This window comes from Equus asinus, chromosome 2 (assembly GCF_041296235.1).
Source record: "Equus asinus isolate D_3611 breed Donkey chromosome 2, EquAss-T2T_v2, whole genome shotgun sequence".
Lineage (NCBI taxonomy): Eukaryota > Metazoa > Chordata > Mammalia > Perissodactyla > Equidae > Equus > Equus asinus.
Genome location: NC_091791.1, coordinates 17560691 through 17576276, shown reverse-complemented (window position 1 = coordinate 17576276; position 15586 = coordinate 17560691). Strand labels below are relative to the sequence as shown.

The 15586-nt window shown below is 45.3% G+C and overlaps 1 protein-coding gene across 19 annotated transcripts in view; it reads right to left on the bottom strand.

The window, feature by feature from the left end:
• The window catches only part of AFAP1L2 (actin filament associated protein 1 like 2), a 97442-nt gene that overhangs the window by 65991 nt on the left and 15865 nt on the right, over nucleotides 1–15586 (bottom strand). Inside the window, exon 3 of one of the 19 annotated variants that reach the window (XM_070482778.1) lies at nucleotides 8842–9057. The exons of the other annotated variants lie outside the window; for them this stretch is intronic. The gene's annotated coding sequence lies outside the window, so the exon portion shown is untranslated. The remainder of the gene's footprint in view (nucleotides 1–8841; nucleotides 9058–15586) is intronic. 19 annotated transcript variants of the gene reach the window in all.

Sequence of the window (15586 nt, the reverse complement as noted above, 5' to 3'; positions counted from 1 at the left end):
AGCTAATATTTAAAGTACTCCAATCAGATTACACACACCAGGAGCTGCTGGTTAGTTGAAAGACCCCAATCAGAAGTCCACACCCCAAAGGCAGCTACTTCAACGCTTCGGATATTTTTATGGATGCTAAAACTGTTTCATTGGTGACGTAAGCAGTGTTGAGGATAAACGGAGTGGCTGGAAATCCTGTTCCGGCACCCCTACCCTTGCATGGATGGGATATGAGAATCTAGGCAAACCCAGCAGCTTCTGACATTCAGAGTCACATCCCAGGTAGGCCCAGGACAAAAGGCGGGGCAGCGTTCACACATTGTTGGAAGACTCTGTTGCCTGATCCACTAGCATAGCTAAATCCTGCCATTAGCATTTTCTTGCACCTGCTTTAAGTGAGGTGCCTGTTGGGCGGAACACCTGAAGCCAGAGAGCTTCAGGCCCATAGGACAGACTAAGACTGTTCTTGGATTTGTTTGCTCATAGATGTTTGGGATGCAGAGGAATTCAGTCTGAGACCTGCTTTCATTTTAACCTATCAATGGGGAGTGAAGTTGTGGGGGCGGGGGGCTGTGGCCCCTTTCCATATCTTACCATTGGAAGTCGCTGTGTTCGCCAAAAGCACCCACATTGTGGATCTCATCCCACTTCTAAACTTTTATCCGCATTATTTCCCTCCATCTGCAATTCGTTTTTCCCCCTCTATAAATCCTTTCCATCTGTTGAAGCCCAGTTCAAATCCTGCTTCCTCCAAAGAGCCTTCTCCAGCCATCAGGACCCAGGTGGCAGCCAGGCAATACCAAATGATCCTTACATTTCCCATGACCGTGGAAATGGTCCCAGACCATTAGGACTGCAGGAATGCTGGGAGTTACTGTGACAGGCTGGCATCTGTTGGGCCTTCCACAGGGACCCACAGAGAGGGTACTCTGTAAGTGCGGGGCCATTGGCTGGTGGGAGCCAAGCTGGGGCTTGCCCCTTCTCTATCATCCTTCCCCACCTGCTACTGGGCAGAGCAGCTAAAGTAATGCTGAAAACTTTTCTCAGTCTGCCTGTCGACACACCCAGTTCTCAAAGGAAAAAGCCAGGTGGGTTTGTGCTGAGGAAGAAAAGCAAGCGAAGGGCAAGGGCTTGGCCATCATCTTGGAAACCAACTCAGCTGGGAACAGGCAGATCACAGAATAAGAGGGCCTCTGGTGTGTGTAGTTGTAAATGCTAATTCTGAAGAAAGCAGACAAGCAGGGGAAGACCCCTCCTCAATCCAGGGGGAAAACAAAGACCATTTACCAAGGCCAGAACTCGGGCCATAGAAAATTCCCTGTTTACTTCATTTTTTTTTTTTAACAACACAAAAGCAGAGGGAAGATTATTTGGGGGGGGGGAGGGGGGGAGTTGGGGAAGGCCCCTTTATGGCTCCTTCCCAGCCCAGAAGCCTTGTGCGCCATTTTTCATTCCAATAAGTTCCCAGGTTTTCCCTCCGTAAACACTAAGCCTAGCTCTGGGCTGACTCGCCATTGTTTGTCCCAGAATTTATGGCTCAGATAACGGAAGCCGCATAGGGCTGGGTGGGGCGGGAGGGGCAGGGGTTGCCATGAGTGAAATAACCCAGTATTTTCTTTTGCTTTATTCTCCATATCTCAATGTCCAGAACAGGCCGAGGGTGACCCGCTCCGGAAGCTTTCATGATGCCAAATACCTTCTCAATGAGTTCTTTTGTGTGCTTTCTTCTATTTTTATTAAACTCTTACTGGAAAAATGGAATGTACACACATGGTAAAAATATATATACCGAATAGCAGTATAAATGCAGGCAATGGAAAATGTCCCTCCCATCTCAGAACCCCCAGCATCAGCCCCCTCCCTGGCTACTACTGTCAATAAACTATGTATCCTACTAAGAATTTCCAATGCCAAATATTCTATATAAAAAACATACAGAGGAAAATACAGACAAAGCTCTTGTATAGTAGTAAGCTCACACTATATATAGCATTCAGAACCTTGCTCTTTTCACTTGCCAATGTCCCTTGGCCATCACTTTGCTCAACAAAGGGATGTGCCTCATTCTTTTTAACAGCTCCATGGTACTCCATTGAACACGTACAATATATGTTTAAAAACATATCCTTTTATTTATAAAATACAACATAGTTGCTATTTTGCAAAACTTGCCCTACAAGAAATGTACAGTGATGAGGAAAATCTCATGAACCCTTCCTCATTCTCTTTTTCAAACTTTCAATCATAGCACTTCAAAGTCCCCCTGCTCCACAGGCTGCCCCAAAATGATGACACTGGGACATTCACTTGGTGGCCAGCACAGAGGAGAGGACTGGGAAGATACAAGCCAGGCCCCCCAGCTCTGCCTCCACTCTCTGGTCTCCTCTTGGAAAACTCCAGGGCTCTGTCACCATGGTTACCTGCCAAGGCAGCCCCACCCCCAACGCCAAGAGGCAGGATGATCTTGCCCCTTCTGTGCTAGTAAAATCAGCACGACCGGGGTTCACAATGGGACCCCTGCCCACATGGAACTTACGTGTCATGTCAAAGAGCACACAACACAGTCCTATTGATTAGACCATGTCACACAAGCTCTACACGCGTAGTCCACTCTTGCTCCTCTCGCTGTTGCTTCAGCGTTCCAGGTTTGGGAGGACATTTTGTTGGTTTTTTCATAGAATTTAACATGCCCACTCCTTAAATCTCCTAGGCAACGTGACCCTAAACATCCCAGCTAGAGTTACAGATTTGAAACGCCTGCACATTATCACTGGATTTTTCTGTAACTTGGTCATTCAAGCAGAAAGAGAAAAAGTGTTTCTGGAAACTGTCCGTGAGACAAACAGCACAGCTGGCTAAACCTCTGGTGTGGAACCATAATGCCAAGGGCAACAGGCCTGACAATCAGGACAGTGGTCTCATTTAAGAAGCTGCAGATGTGTGTTCTTCCCTGGAGGGTCTTCATAGATACCCAGCTGAAGGAGAGAGAGAACCCTAGCAGGTCTCAGACCATCTGCGAGGCTCCCCTTCCCCAGCCTTGGCCTCAAATAAAGGCAGATGCTGTGAGCCCTGGCTTTAGTGAGGCCGTCCTCACTGGTTTGGGAGCAGCAGGGTTTGCTCCAGATTTGTTCCCAGATTTGTCTTTAGCTGCTCAGCATTTATGCAGGAGCTGCCAGAGTCCTGAACTCACCCCCTCGTTGGATGATTCTAGAAGGAAAAAAAAATCATGCAGCTGTTTCAGCTTCTCCATCCTTGGAAAGACCTTCCAACGAGGAGCTGGAAGGGGCCCAGAGCTGACGCTGCATCCTGAAGAAACTCTTTCCTAGACAGATTTCAGATAACTAGGTCTGTGGGGTGGGGGTGGGGGTGGAGGTGGGCGTGGAGAAGCAGGGTGGGGAGATGGGTGGGTTTAAATCCCACAGAGCCGAGAAGTGGCATGTGGGAATAGGAACATTCCTCATGGTTGTGATGAGAAGGGAATTTGTCACCAGACCCAACATTACCTGGTCTGGTGTTATTTCAGTTCACTGGAGTGTCTGAGCTAACCTAGTCATGAAAGGCATTAATAGGGGCTACTGCCTCATCCTCTAGAACAGGAGTCAGCGAACTACAGCCCACCAGCCAAATTGAGCCCATCACCTGTTTTTGTATGGCCTTTAAGAATGGCTTTTACATTTTTAAATGGTTGAAACAAAATCCAAAGAAGAATAACATTTTATGACACATGGAAATTTTATGAAATTCACATTTCAATGTCCATCAAGTTTTACTGGAACATAGCCATGCCCATTTGTTTACGTACTGTCTATGGCACACTACAATGACAGAGTTGAGTCATTGCCACACAGACCATATGGCCACAGATTCTAAAATACTTACTATCTGCCCTTTAAAGTTTTCTGGCCCCTATTCTAGAGCTGGCCAACAGGCAAAATCAAGGATATTATGTAGGTACAACTATAAGAAGAGAAAACACAATGTCCACAAAGTTTCTATGGACAAAATTCAAAACATGATAAGAATAATTGAGTAAATGTTTTATAATACAGGTCCACTAACAAGAATGAAAATGTTTTTTGGGTGGGGATAACATTTTGCTTAATGGGGGTTCAAATTCAGTGTTCCCCCATCATCAAATCTATTGCAAATGTTCATCTGTAAAAACCATTCTTAGCTTGAAGGCCACTGGCCTGTGCAAAAAGGAAGGTGACTTCAATTTTCTGATTTCATATTTCAGTCCCATAGGAGTCTAATTGTGAACAAAGACAAAAATTTTACATTAGATTTAGGACAACAAAGTATTCCATGGCCAGTCATAACGTTCCCTTCCACTCTCCAAAAAAGTCACCCTCTTAAAGGAACCACACACACTAAACTTTATTGGAGAGATAGGGAGATCTTCTTGAGGAAGGATCTTGTTTATTCATTATGCATAAGCACTCTGACTAATGAACTAAACCAACATATATGGAGTTTCAACTATGAACTAGGCCTTGTGATCAGATCTGGTGGACATAGGTGAGTGTAATAGAAATAAGCATGAAATATTACCTATACTCAGGGACCTTCAACTTAGAGGAGAAGAGAAGGAATAAATGACATTTAAGTAATAGAACTAAACTCTAACACTGACGCTACAGTCTTCATTGGGCTCCTAGAAGTATGAATTTCTCTTAACCTGGGGAGAAAGTATTGTTTCTCTTAAAACTGAAGAACCTCTACAATCACTGCTCCTCTCCGAAGAGGATTACAGCAATTACCTACACAAGGAAAAGCATTTTGAAACAATCACATGGGCTGAAACACTGCAAATTCAGACCCGATAATGCAGTTGCTGAACTTGTTATATCCAGAACTGTCGACACTCAATTAAAAACACTCACAACTTCAACACTATCCCAGGGATAGAAATACTGAAAACTTAAGACTAAAGAAAACATGGGAAGAATAAAGGACCACCCAGGCAGAATCAGCCAGAGACTGAGAAACCATTGGAGCTTTCAGGCCTCCCCAGAAGTCACCACCCACAGAGCCATGAGCCAGGAGGAATGGGAACGAGATGGTGGAGAGACCCCAAGGGACTGGGCTCGGCACACCCTTCACCTGCCTTCCCAACGCAGGGAAGGTGAAAGGCACTCAACTTGATGTTTTCAAACAGCACTGGGGGGCATTACACAAGTTCCCAATACACATGTAAACTATCTCCTTCAGCCCACAGCCAATGCACACTTGCCCCCTCCCTCCTACCCACCAGACATCCCAAGTCAAAGAACACCTCTGAACAACCAAATGGGAGATGCTGCCAACTTCATCTTAACTAGCACGTGAAGAGCGATCACGCCGGTTTAGCAGATGGAGCATTTCACCAGATTATCTGAAAAGCCTAGCAGAGAGAATCCTTTTCTAAGACTCTTCAGAGAGGCTAGTCTTAAGGCAAGAATCAAACGTGGTCCAAGCGCGATTTGTAAACTAGATTAATCTGGGTGAAGTCCAACGAAAGACAATGACGTGCTTCTCAAAAAGAAGGCCCTCAAAGGCTGGTGGACAGGAAGGACACAAATATCTGTTGACTGCTCTATCATAGACACTGTACCACACGCCAGATGTACTTAATCAAGGGCATATAACTTCCCCATGAGTGGTCAATGCTGTCTACAGAACCAAGGTCTTGGCAAAATAGCAGTTAATGGATAGAATGGTTACTGATTTTCCTGAATGTGATGATGTAATTATTCAATAATTATTTATTGAGCTCCCCTACTCTTCTAGATACCAAAATGAATAAGATGTATTTCTGCCCTCAAATGCCTTAATTTCAGTTCGGCAAGTGATGGACCAAGGGCTGGGGAAGCACAGCGACAGGAGTACCTACTGGTCTAAGAGGCTTAAGGAGAAAGCGTCACACAGGAGCTCCATTTCAAAGGGACACTGAGAGTACTCCCCAAGTCTGAGGGAGTCTGCAAACTGCTCCAATGTGTTTTCTGCAACATTTTTCAGCAGTTGCTTGACAAGAAACTGAATCATGGTCTTTCTGGTTGCTGGTGCCATACCTCTAATGTGCTGTGCCCCTCTCAGGCAAAGAAGGCTGTCACAGCAGAAACAGAGTTCAAATCAAGAGAAAGGGCCTTCAGAATGAGGGTACAAATCACCAGGTGTTCCAACACCTGCAAATGGATTGCTCTGCTTACAAAGAGCATGAAGACACAGTCTTCTTTACACTATTCACAGAATTCACAAGACAGCTGCTTCTGATTTAGTGCTAAACATGTTCTAAAATAAGCATTAGCTTTGTATTGACACAGGAAATTGACTGGAATTTTCAGTCAAACAGGTGCAAAACCATCTCATACTACTGAAGCTTATATCTATTACTTTGTGAATCTTCAATAATCGATACCCTTGTAGACACCTGGATGGAATACAAAAAAGGCTAGAACACACACTAAAATCAGAGTCCTTTCCAGGACAAGATGAAAAGCTTTCTATGAACAAATGTTGAAAGTGTTGTCGTTGTCTTCATTAGCTCCCTAGAGTCCAAGAGATTTAGGGTGTAATGAATACCTTCTAAAATGATGAACTACAATTTCTACATGAGAAATGGTCTCTCTTTATGAAACAACGTTATCTTATTTTTCCTGCAACTGTTCCATCCTCCAGACTGTCAGAGACCTCTGCTTCTAAGATGGTGCCTGAAATTTAATTAGCCCCAGAAGACAAAGCTAAAGGCCTAGAAGACGAGAAGGAATGGCCCCAACTTCCAGCTTCTCAAGACCCTACAGTCCAAAAAGTCCCCAAAGAGGACCCATGGGAGAAGAAGCTTGGTCTCCAGGCCTGCAGGGATGTTCTAGCCACCATGGAAGACCAAGAACACATCACTGGTCATCACTAAGTGAATCTGGGCCAGTGAGCCCCAGACCACCAACCGTGAGGAAGCACCTGGCCCTAGCATGTCCGGGCCAAGACACGCACCAGATGGAGAAGAGACTATACCAGCTATGTATATACCACCTATGCCAGCTCCTCTGCAACAGTGATGTCTGAGACACGGTCAGCAAAAGGATTATCTTCAAAGGCAGGTCACAGTGACCCAGTCTAAATATCCTAATTATTTTCCCACAATAAAAAATAAAGAATAATCACCCACCACCCAGTGGAATAGTTAAAACTTTGGAAAATTTTCCCATGAAACAAATGTCTTTGGGGGGTGATAGGGAGAAGGAGGAAGAGACAGACAGACAGACATTTTCTCCTTTCGTGGCCGTTCTGAAATATCCAGGCAACTTGGATTGCATTTTTATTGCCATTTCTAGGCAAAATCCTTTTGTGATTTCTTGTTCTGCATGGGTTTACCCCACATTCCTACAATGCTTCCAGGACAGTCACATGATGCTCTCTTAATCCCATAACCCCTGAACCCCAAGTGTTTGATGAAGCCTGAGGAAGTAAAAGTTAAGTAGGTCTTTTCCTTGAGTAAATCAGTTCCCTTGCCTTACAACTCCCTAGAGGGTGGAAATCAGCCAAGGTCAGGAGAGTGAGTCTGCTTGGGAAGAGATGATGATTTCATTGGTTGAGACTTTATGGGGCTCTGTATGTTTTATGTGGCAAATACTTCTGCTCTCCTTTTGCAAGGGGGGAAAAAACAAAACAAAACAAAACAAAACTCTATCCCTGGCAGGGATCTTGAGTCGCACAATCTGGGAAGAGAATGTAGCCAAAGTCCAACCTCACTTCCCCACTGTCTGGGTTCTCAATGGCCATTTAGTGCTGGGGGATGACAGAATTTATGTCCAAGAGGCTTCTATTCCAAAGGGTGGGGCTCACTCGGTCATTCTGTTCATTCTGCTACGAGGAAGCAGACAATGGCTCCAGGGAAGACCCTAAGTGGAACTTCCCACCATGCTGCCCTGAACATTGACAAGGCACCCAAGAGCACCTGACCCAGAACTTTTGGAAAGACCACCCTGTAGATGTCTGCCTTCTTTCTGTCTCAGGGTTGTCTGTCTTAAGCCTTGGTTTCCTCATGCCTACAAGGGGAATGAAAAACTCTACTTACCCTCATAGAATTGAAGGTACAAGATAATTCATATAATGTGTTTGTTAGAGGGCATGGCTAACTAACTTATTTACTACGTATAGGTGGCAGGAACAATGTGGGATGTGATTTGCACAGTCTCTAACTCTGCACTATATATAGACAAGCAGTTAGTAAATGCTTGCAATGAATGGTTTTTAAAACATTAAGAGAGAACACGTCACAAAGCTATAAAAATTAAAGCAGTGTGGGAATGGCATACGAATGGGCAACCACATCAATGAAAAAGACAAGAGCATACAAACCAGGCCCTAGGGCATACAGCAGTGAATTAGTTTATGATAAAGACAATGAGAAAGAAAGATAGATTATTGAAAAACACTGCTGGTATAACAGGGTAGCCATCTGGAAAAATACACATTTAGACCCCTATGTCATACCTCATGAAGAATTTCAGATTCTTCAAAAACTTAAATGTAAAAAATAAGATCACAAAAGTACTAGAAGAAAACATAGCCGGTGGGAATGTAAAATGGTACACTTGCTTTGGAAAACAGTCTGGCAGTTCCTCAAATGACTAAACATAGTTACCACATGACTCAGAAATTCTTCTCCTAGGTATACACCCAAGAGAAACAACAGCATATGTCCACACAAAAACTTGTACACAAATGTTTACAGCAGCATTATGCATAATAGAGTGGAAACAACACAAATGTCAATCAGTGGAGGAATGGATAAACAAAAATTCATATATCTATGAATATAAATACAATGGAATATCATTTGGCCATAAAAAGGAAAGAAGAGGGGCCAACCTGGAGGCGTAGTGGTTAAGTTCGTGTGCTCTGCTTCAGCGGCCCAGGGTTCGCCAGTTCAGATCCCAGGTGCAGACCTATGCACCGATTGTCAAGCCATGCTGTGGCAGCGTTCCACATATAAAGTAGAGGAAGATGGGCATAGATGTTAGCTCAGGGCCAATCTTCCTCAGCACAAAGAGGAGGATGGGTGGTAGATGTTAGCTCAGGGCTAATCTTCCTCAAAAAAAAAAAAAGGAAAGAAGTATTGATAGCACGCTACCACTTGGATTGAACCTTGAAAACATTATGCCAAGTTAAAGAAGCCAATCGTAGGACTCTACATATTATGTGATTCCATTCATATGAAAGTCCAGCGTAGGAAAATCTAGAGAGACAGTAAGTAGATTAGTGGTTGCTTAGGGCTTGGGGAGCAGGGAGAGAATGGAAGATAAGAGGGTGACAGCAGAAAGGTAAGGGGTTTCTTTCTGAGTTGATGAAAATGTTGGAAATTGACTGTAGTGATGGTTGCACATATCTGTGAAAGTTTTAAAGCCACTGAATTGTGTGCTTTAAATGGTGAGTTGTATGAGAATGCTTTAAAAAAAATTTAAGTATAATTTTAGAGAAAGACTTTCTAAGTATAAGCAAAATCCAGAGCCATAAAAGGAGATAAATGTGACCACACACACACACACACACACACACAATCCTACATCAGAAAAGGAAACATAAAAGTCAAAAGACAAGAAACTGAGGGGGAAATTTGCAATTTATTTCCAAAAGGTTAATTTCCTTAACATATAAACACACCTACAAAAGTAATTTTAAAAGACCAACAACCCAACAGAAGAATGGATAATGCATATGAACAGAGTACACATACACACACACAAACGGGTTTTAAACACATGAAAAGACATTTGACTTCACTCATAATAACAGAGAGATACCATAAAGAGACACCTCTGCCCATTCTGACGGGCAAGGATGAAAAAGTGTAACAACATACTGTGTTGATGAGGGTGAGCCTCTGGCACTTTGCTGATGGAAGGAAAAAGGACACAACTTCCCAGGAGGGCAGTTTGGCACTATCTAATCAAATTGTAAATGCACACATCCTTTGACCCAGGAATTCTACTTTCGAGATTTATGCCACAGATACCCTTCATGTGTCTGAATGAGCTCCATGTGAGGAAATTCATGGTGGCATTGCTTGTTACAGCAAAGGATTGGAGAAAACTGAAATGCTCCATGATTATATAACTTTTGTGATCTCCACATAAAGGAATTACTGAGCAAGATTACAAAGAATGCAGCAGATCTATCAGAAACGAGCTCCCAGAAACATCGTTAACTTAAGTAAGAAGGGGAACAGCGAGTGTGCTGCGTTTGAGGGAAAGGGGGAAAATTACACATAGAAGGCTGCTATTTTATTCCATATATTTAGTCCCTAGATGGACTATTTTTTGAAGGATACATAATAAACTGGGGCTTCTGGCCAGAGAAAGTGAGTGAACAGGGGTCTCAGGGGGACCTTTTACTATATCCTTTTGCTTTTTAAAACTTTATAACATGAGGGTTAGAAAGAAGGAGAGGGAAAGAGGGACAGGGAACAGGAAGGGAGGGCAAAGAAGGGAGGAAGGGGAGGGCAGGAAGGCTGGGAGGAGAGAGATAAGGAAGAAGTGAAGGCAAGAGGAAGGAGAGAAAAGTGGGAGGACAGGGACAGTGAGGAGGAAAAATATTTGGACGAATATATCTTGACAGATATCATTGAGGGTGGAATTCTAGGGATTTTCACATTCCGTGTTATAAATTTCTGCTACATGTGCATATCTTATTATAAGTATTTATGTCTTTTGCCATAAAAAATAGATGTAAAATTACTACATTGCACTCCTTATGGAGTGAAACAGCAATCTGAAATATACAGCTGTGTTTCACTATTTTAAATTATTTAAAATAACTCCAGTGTAAAAATGGAAAATAACGAAAAGAAAAGGAGAAAGAAAAACTGAGTTTGTCCAGTTGGGCCCTATCAGCTTGGAAATCTGACTGTTTATCTTTGCCCTGGAAAGTCAGTGGAGACACAACCAGAGAGGGAAAAGGGAAGCGGAACATGGTGGAAGGGGGGCTTCTAGACGCCTAGCCTAAAAGTTGACAAGACTGAGACCATACTGCTTATCTCTGAGGCCAGAAGCCCTCTCTCTACCTAACTCCCCAGCTCATCTCCTCTTTTTCTCAATCACCCCTTCCCCCTGGTTGCAGAAAGAATGAAGCAGAGATCCAGCCCAAGAGCCAGGCGGGGTTCAGATCCCAGCACTCGCCCTTCGCGTCTCTCAGCCCCAGTACCCTCATCACTCAACAACAGTAGAGGTGGCCCTACAAGGACCAGACCCTCCAAAACCCTAGGATCCTATAATGATGGCAGAGGGTTTTGCAAACATATCAAGAGGAAGGGCCATCATCCCGTAACTCAACATCTAGAAGACAGTATTGGAGAGGTGGAACCATTCACTCTGATTATTCAGGGCCTTTCTCAGCAGCCATAAATTCCATCCTTTTCTCTGTTCCTTGCTGCCTTCAGCCTCTCTATCTCCATGACTGTCTGGGGCCTTCCTTGTCGAATCAATGGCATCCTGTCTGTAGTCTTGACCTAGCTCCAAGTGATGAACCAACTTCATTGGGAGTGTCTGCTGAGGGCTCTCTGAGAAGAGCCATTGTTCCCCTACACTTGTCCAAAGCCTCCATTTAGGGACGGCTGTGAGCGTGGATGGAGGACATTCATCACTAGGAACATTTGCCAACAAATGAGAGACAGCTGTTGGGCTCAAACAGTGTGTGGCTGAATGTTGCCTGCGAAGAGGTTTATCTGCCAAATGAGACCATCTTCACTTATCTTTTCTTTCAAACTGTAAGAAATGGGGGAAACGGTCACCTTCCCCCTGCCATGTGAGAGCCCAAGCTCATCCCACTAATCACATAGCACACAAGGCATCATGGGAGCAAGTCAGCAAACGAGGCCTCCTGCATGCTGGTTAAACATCCACCTCTGGGCCCCCAGAGAGAAGCCCAGGTCATGTGAGCCCTGCCTTTACAGCCAGGGACCATGGCTTGCCTCTCTTCATCCTCCACATGCCCACAGCAGTGCTGGGCCCACACACTCAGGAGGGACTTCAGAAGGCTCGAGAGCTGGTTGAAAGAGGCAGATGAGAAACTCCACATAAATTCGTGGAAATTACCAGGAACAAGGTGAACACCCACCTGTGTGTACAACACTCTTATGCATTTTAGGGGCTAAAAAACTAGCTATAAAGACAAGCCAGGGATGTGAGGAAGAGAGATCCACATATGCCAGCACAGGCGTGCTGACTGGGTCCCACATGGAGTATGAGCAGTTGGGGCCAGACGTGATCCATAAGAGCTGGCTTCTTGGAGGAAGGGATAGTGGACGAAGGTGAGCATGATTGGGAAGGGTGGAGGGAGGGGACCACATTTCCCTGTCATAAAGAGCAGCATGAGCAAAGGCCTGGCTGGACCAGCTGGGCACACAAGAGAGAGACAGAACACCTGGAACCCAGGCACAGGGCTCTCCTCAGAGACAGCCAAGTATCAGCCATGAACAAAGCTGGGGACGATTCCTCCCCATCCCAAAGGGATGCACCAAGATGGCTGGACTGGAGCCGGTAGACTCAACGCCCTATTTTAGATAAGATTCAAATGTGGCTGCAGGTCAGATTTGGAGCCATTTGAGCGTGGAGATCATGTCTAGCTCGATCAGGCTAGACTAGGCAGCAGAATGTGCTTGAGAGTCCAAAGGAGCCGGGTTTGGATCCTGCCGGATTGGCTGTGAGCTTTTGCTTGGGCTGCCTCTGGCCTTAATGTCTGGCCTCAATTTCCTCCATCCACAGAATAAGGATAATAATATTTACTGTTGGAGTCCTGCCTCCACGCCCCCACGCCCAGTTCTTACTCTGCAGACCTGGAACAAGATGAAAGTGGCTGATGGAAAAGCTCTGAGAAGCCTTTTATTAACATTCTTAGCTCAGCCTACCTCAGGGGAACAAGTCCCACATTCCAGGGGACTTCTCCCAAGAGAAGCAATGCCAAGAATGTCACTGAAAGATTCTAAAATGCTCTTTCTATCAGAACCCTCGCAGCTATTCAGCTACCCCAGGAGCCGACAGGTACCTGGTGGAGGGGGAGAGTTGGCAGTTCGGGTTCTTACCCTCACCTCTCCAGAGTCTCTAGGGATTAAATGAGATGGTGAGAATAAAATGTGCAGGGGAGGTTGCCAATGATGAGCTCTGAACACGGTCACTATTCGATGTTGGCAGCAAGGCTTACACTGGCTGAGAGTCTGAAAACCTACCTTCTGGTAGAAAAAGCTTCCTTGTCAGTAGCTGTGTGACAGTTAGGTTTAAAGTCTCGGGCCCTTAGTTAGCCTATGGAGTAAATAGCCTTCACAAGACTTCTGCCACATCTCCCTTGGATATTTGAGAAGATAAAAAATGGAACATATATAGAAATAAAAAGAGGTACTGGCATTATTATTTTTAATAACTGCTCTTGATTTCTGACGCTTCACTTAATATCAAGAAGGCAGCAGCAGCCACAGAGCATCTTGAAGGCGAAGAAAGTCAGTCAGAGTTGACAAGGAGGGGGCTCCCCTGGACAGAGGTAGTGCCGTAAGTCAGGAGGGAAAAGTTGGGTGTGCCCCAAGCAACCCAGCCCCACCCAGGCAGCAGCTTCCAGGAGACCTGGGGCTCCTTGGGCCCAGAGGGACCCCATGGCCAGGCCAGGAAGCAGCAGGCTGGGATGAGTGAGCACAGCACACCCAGAAGCAGCATGTCACCAAGCAGATGTCCTCCTGGTGTTGCAACTGGTGTTGAGGCCATGCGGGCACTGGTCCTGTGATTGCAGAAGGCTTACTATCCTCCACCATCTTGCAGATGATCACCCTGGCATGGACGGATCCATTGCCTGCAGGACTGAAATGAACTTCACCAGCCTAACCGAATCTCTTACGGAGACTTCACTGTTGACGGTGATCTTGCATCTAATTGCTCACTTCATCAGCCAATCTCAAACAGGATTCCATCCAACCCTGGGTTCCCATGACCAAGAGAGCCCGCCTTCTGGCACTAAATACCCCAGGGTCGAGAATTAGTTTGGAGCAAACTAGCGATGATTACGGTAGCACTGTGGACTTCCCTTTGCCTAGAATTGCAATTCCCAATCCAACATTGAAAGAATCACCTTTTATGTGTGTTCACCACTGTCTAGTTTTCTAAACATTTTTATGCCTGGTTTTTCATCTTCCCAACAAGCCCATGACATGAGTAGAGCAGTGATTATTAAAGATGGGGAAAACTGAGGCTGGGATGACAGAGGACTAAGGAGGCCCAAGATTCCCATACTTACGGGTTCAGAAACAGGAAAGAGCTCTTCTTCATGACTCAGCTTTCCCCTCCCCACACACGGCCTTAATGGCAGCATTACTGAAAGCTAAGGTTTCACGTAATGGAAATAAACTTGGCCAACGATTCAGCCCAACATCTTGTTTCACCACCACCCACAACCAGTCACTAGCATTTTGGGGTTCTGCGTGCTAAATCTACTGAGAAGCTCTCTAAGTATGAGGTTTCACTCAATCCTTGTAAACCTCCAAGGAAGAGCGTAATCAGCCCCTTTCAGATGAAGAAACTGAGGCTTGGGAAGGTTAAATAATTGCCCAAGGTCACCAGTGTCCAACTGGATATGAACCAGGTCTGCATAAACCCTGCAACTTTCAACCATTATTATATTCCCTCCCGCTAAACTCAGTCTCAGATGATCCGAACAGTGCAAGAATAAAGCATGCAATGCCTCTGAAAGGAAGAAGCAATTCAGAGATGCTGGGTGGCTCAGAGGTCACATAGCTGCCTTCCTTCCCTGGCTTTGCCTGGTGGGAAGAATGTGGGACCGTCATTCCGGAATCTCAGGCAATTGTCCTGCACCTGCCACCAATGAGCTGTGTGCTTGTGGGCTTACTCCACGGCCAATCTCGCCCTCCGAGCTCCCTTCAGTAGAGTCTGGAAAACTGCAATAGGCCTGGAGCACCTCACCTCTTCAGAGAAGTATGGAAGAAGAACATTCTTTTAGGATGTGTTTGGATTTTTCCCATAGAAAAAAAGACTGTTTGGAAGCCAAGGTAGACTAGCTGTCTAACCCACCCATTTGCAGGAGGCAGCAGCCACTTGGCAGGGGGGCTGGGAAACTCAATTCCACTGCTTGTGAAATGCTCTCAGAATGAGATCCAAGCTCCCTGGCGTGGCCCAGCTCTCCCACCTCATCTCTCTCTACCTTCTCTGCGGCTGACTAAGCTCTGCCCCCTGCCCCCACTCTCCTACACCCCCACTATACTAGCCCACTATGGCTCAGAACCTCTGCACCTGCTGTTCCCTCTGCCTGGAACTCTCAACCCTAGTTCTCTATACAGCAGGCTCCTCCTCTTCATGTAGGTGTTAATTCAAATGCCACCTCCTCAGAGAGACTCTCCATGACCACCCTGGCTAACGGTGGACCCCTCCCCTCCCCATTACTCTCACAACATCCTGTTTTCATTTTTCGTGTTACTTACTGCTATCTGAAATTATCCTTTCCTAGAACTGTGTGTGCTTGTTCACAGTCAGCTTTCCTCCTCCAGAATGTAAGCTCCATAAGGACAGAAGCCTCATGAATATTGTGCCCAGCTTTATCACCGCACCTAGACAACATCTGGGAC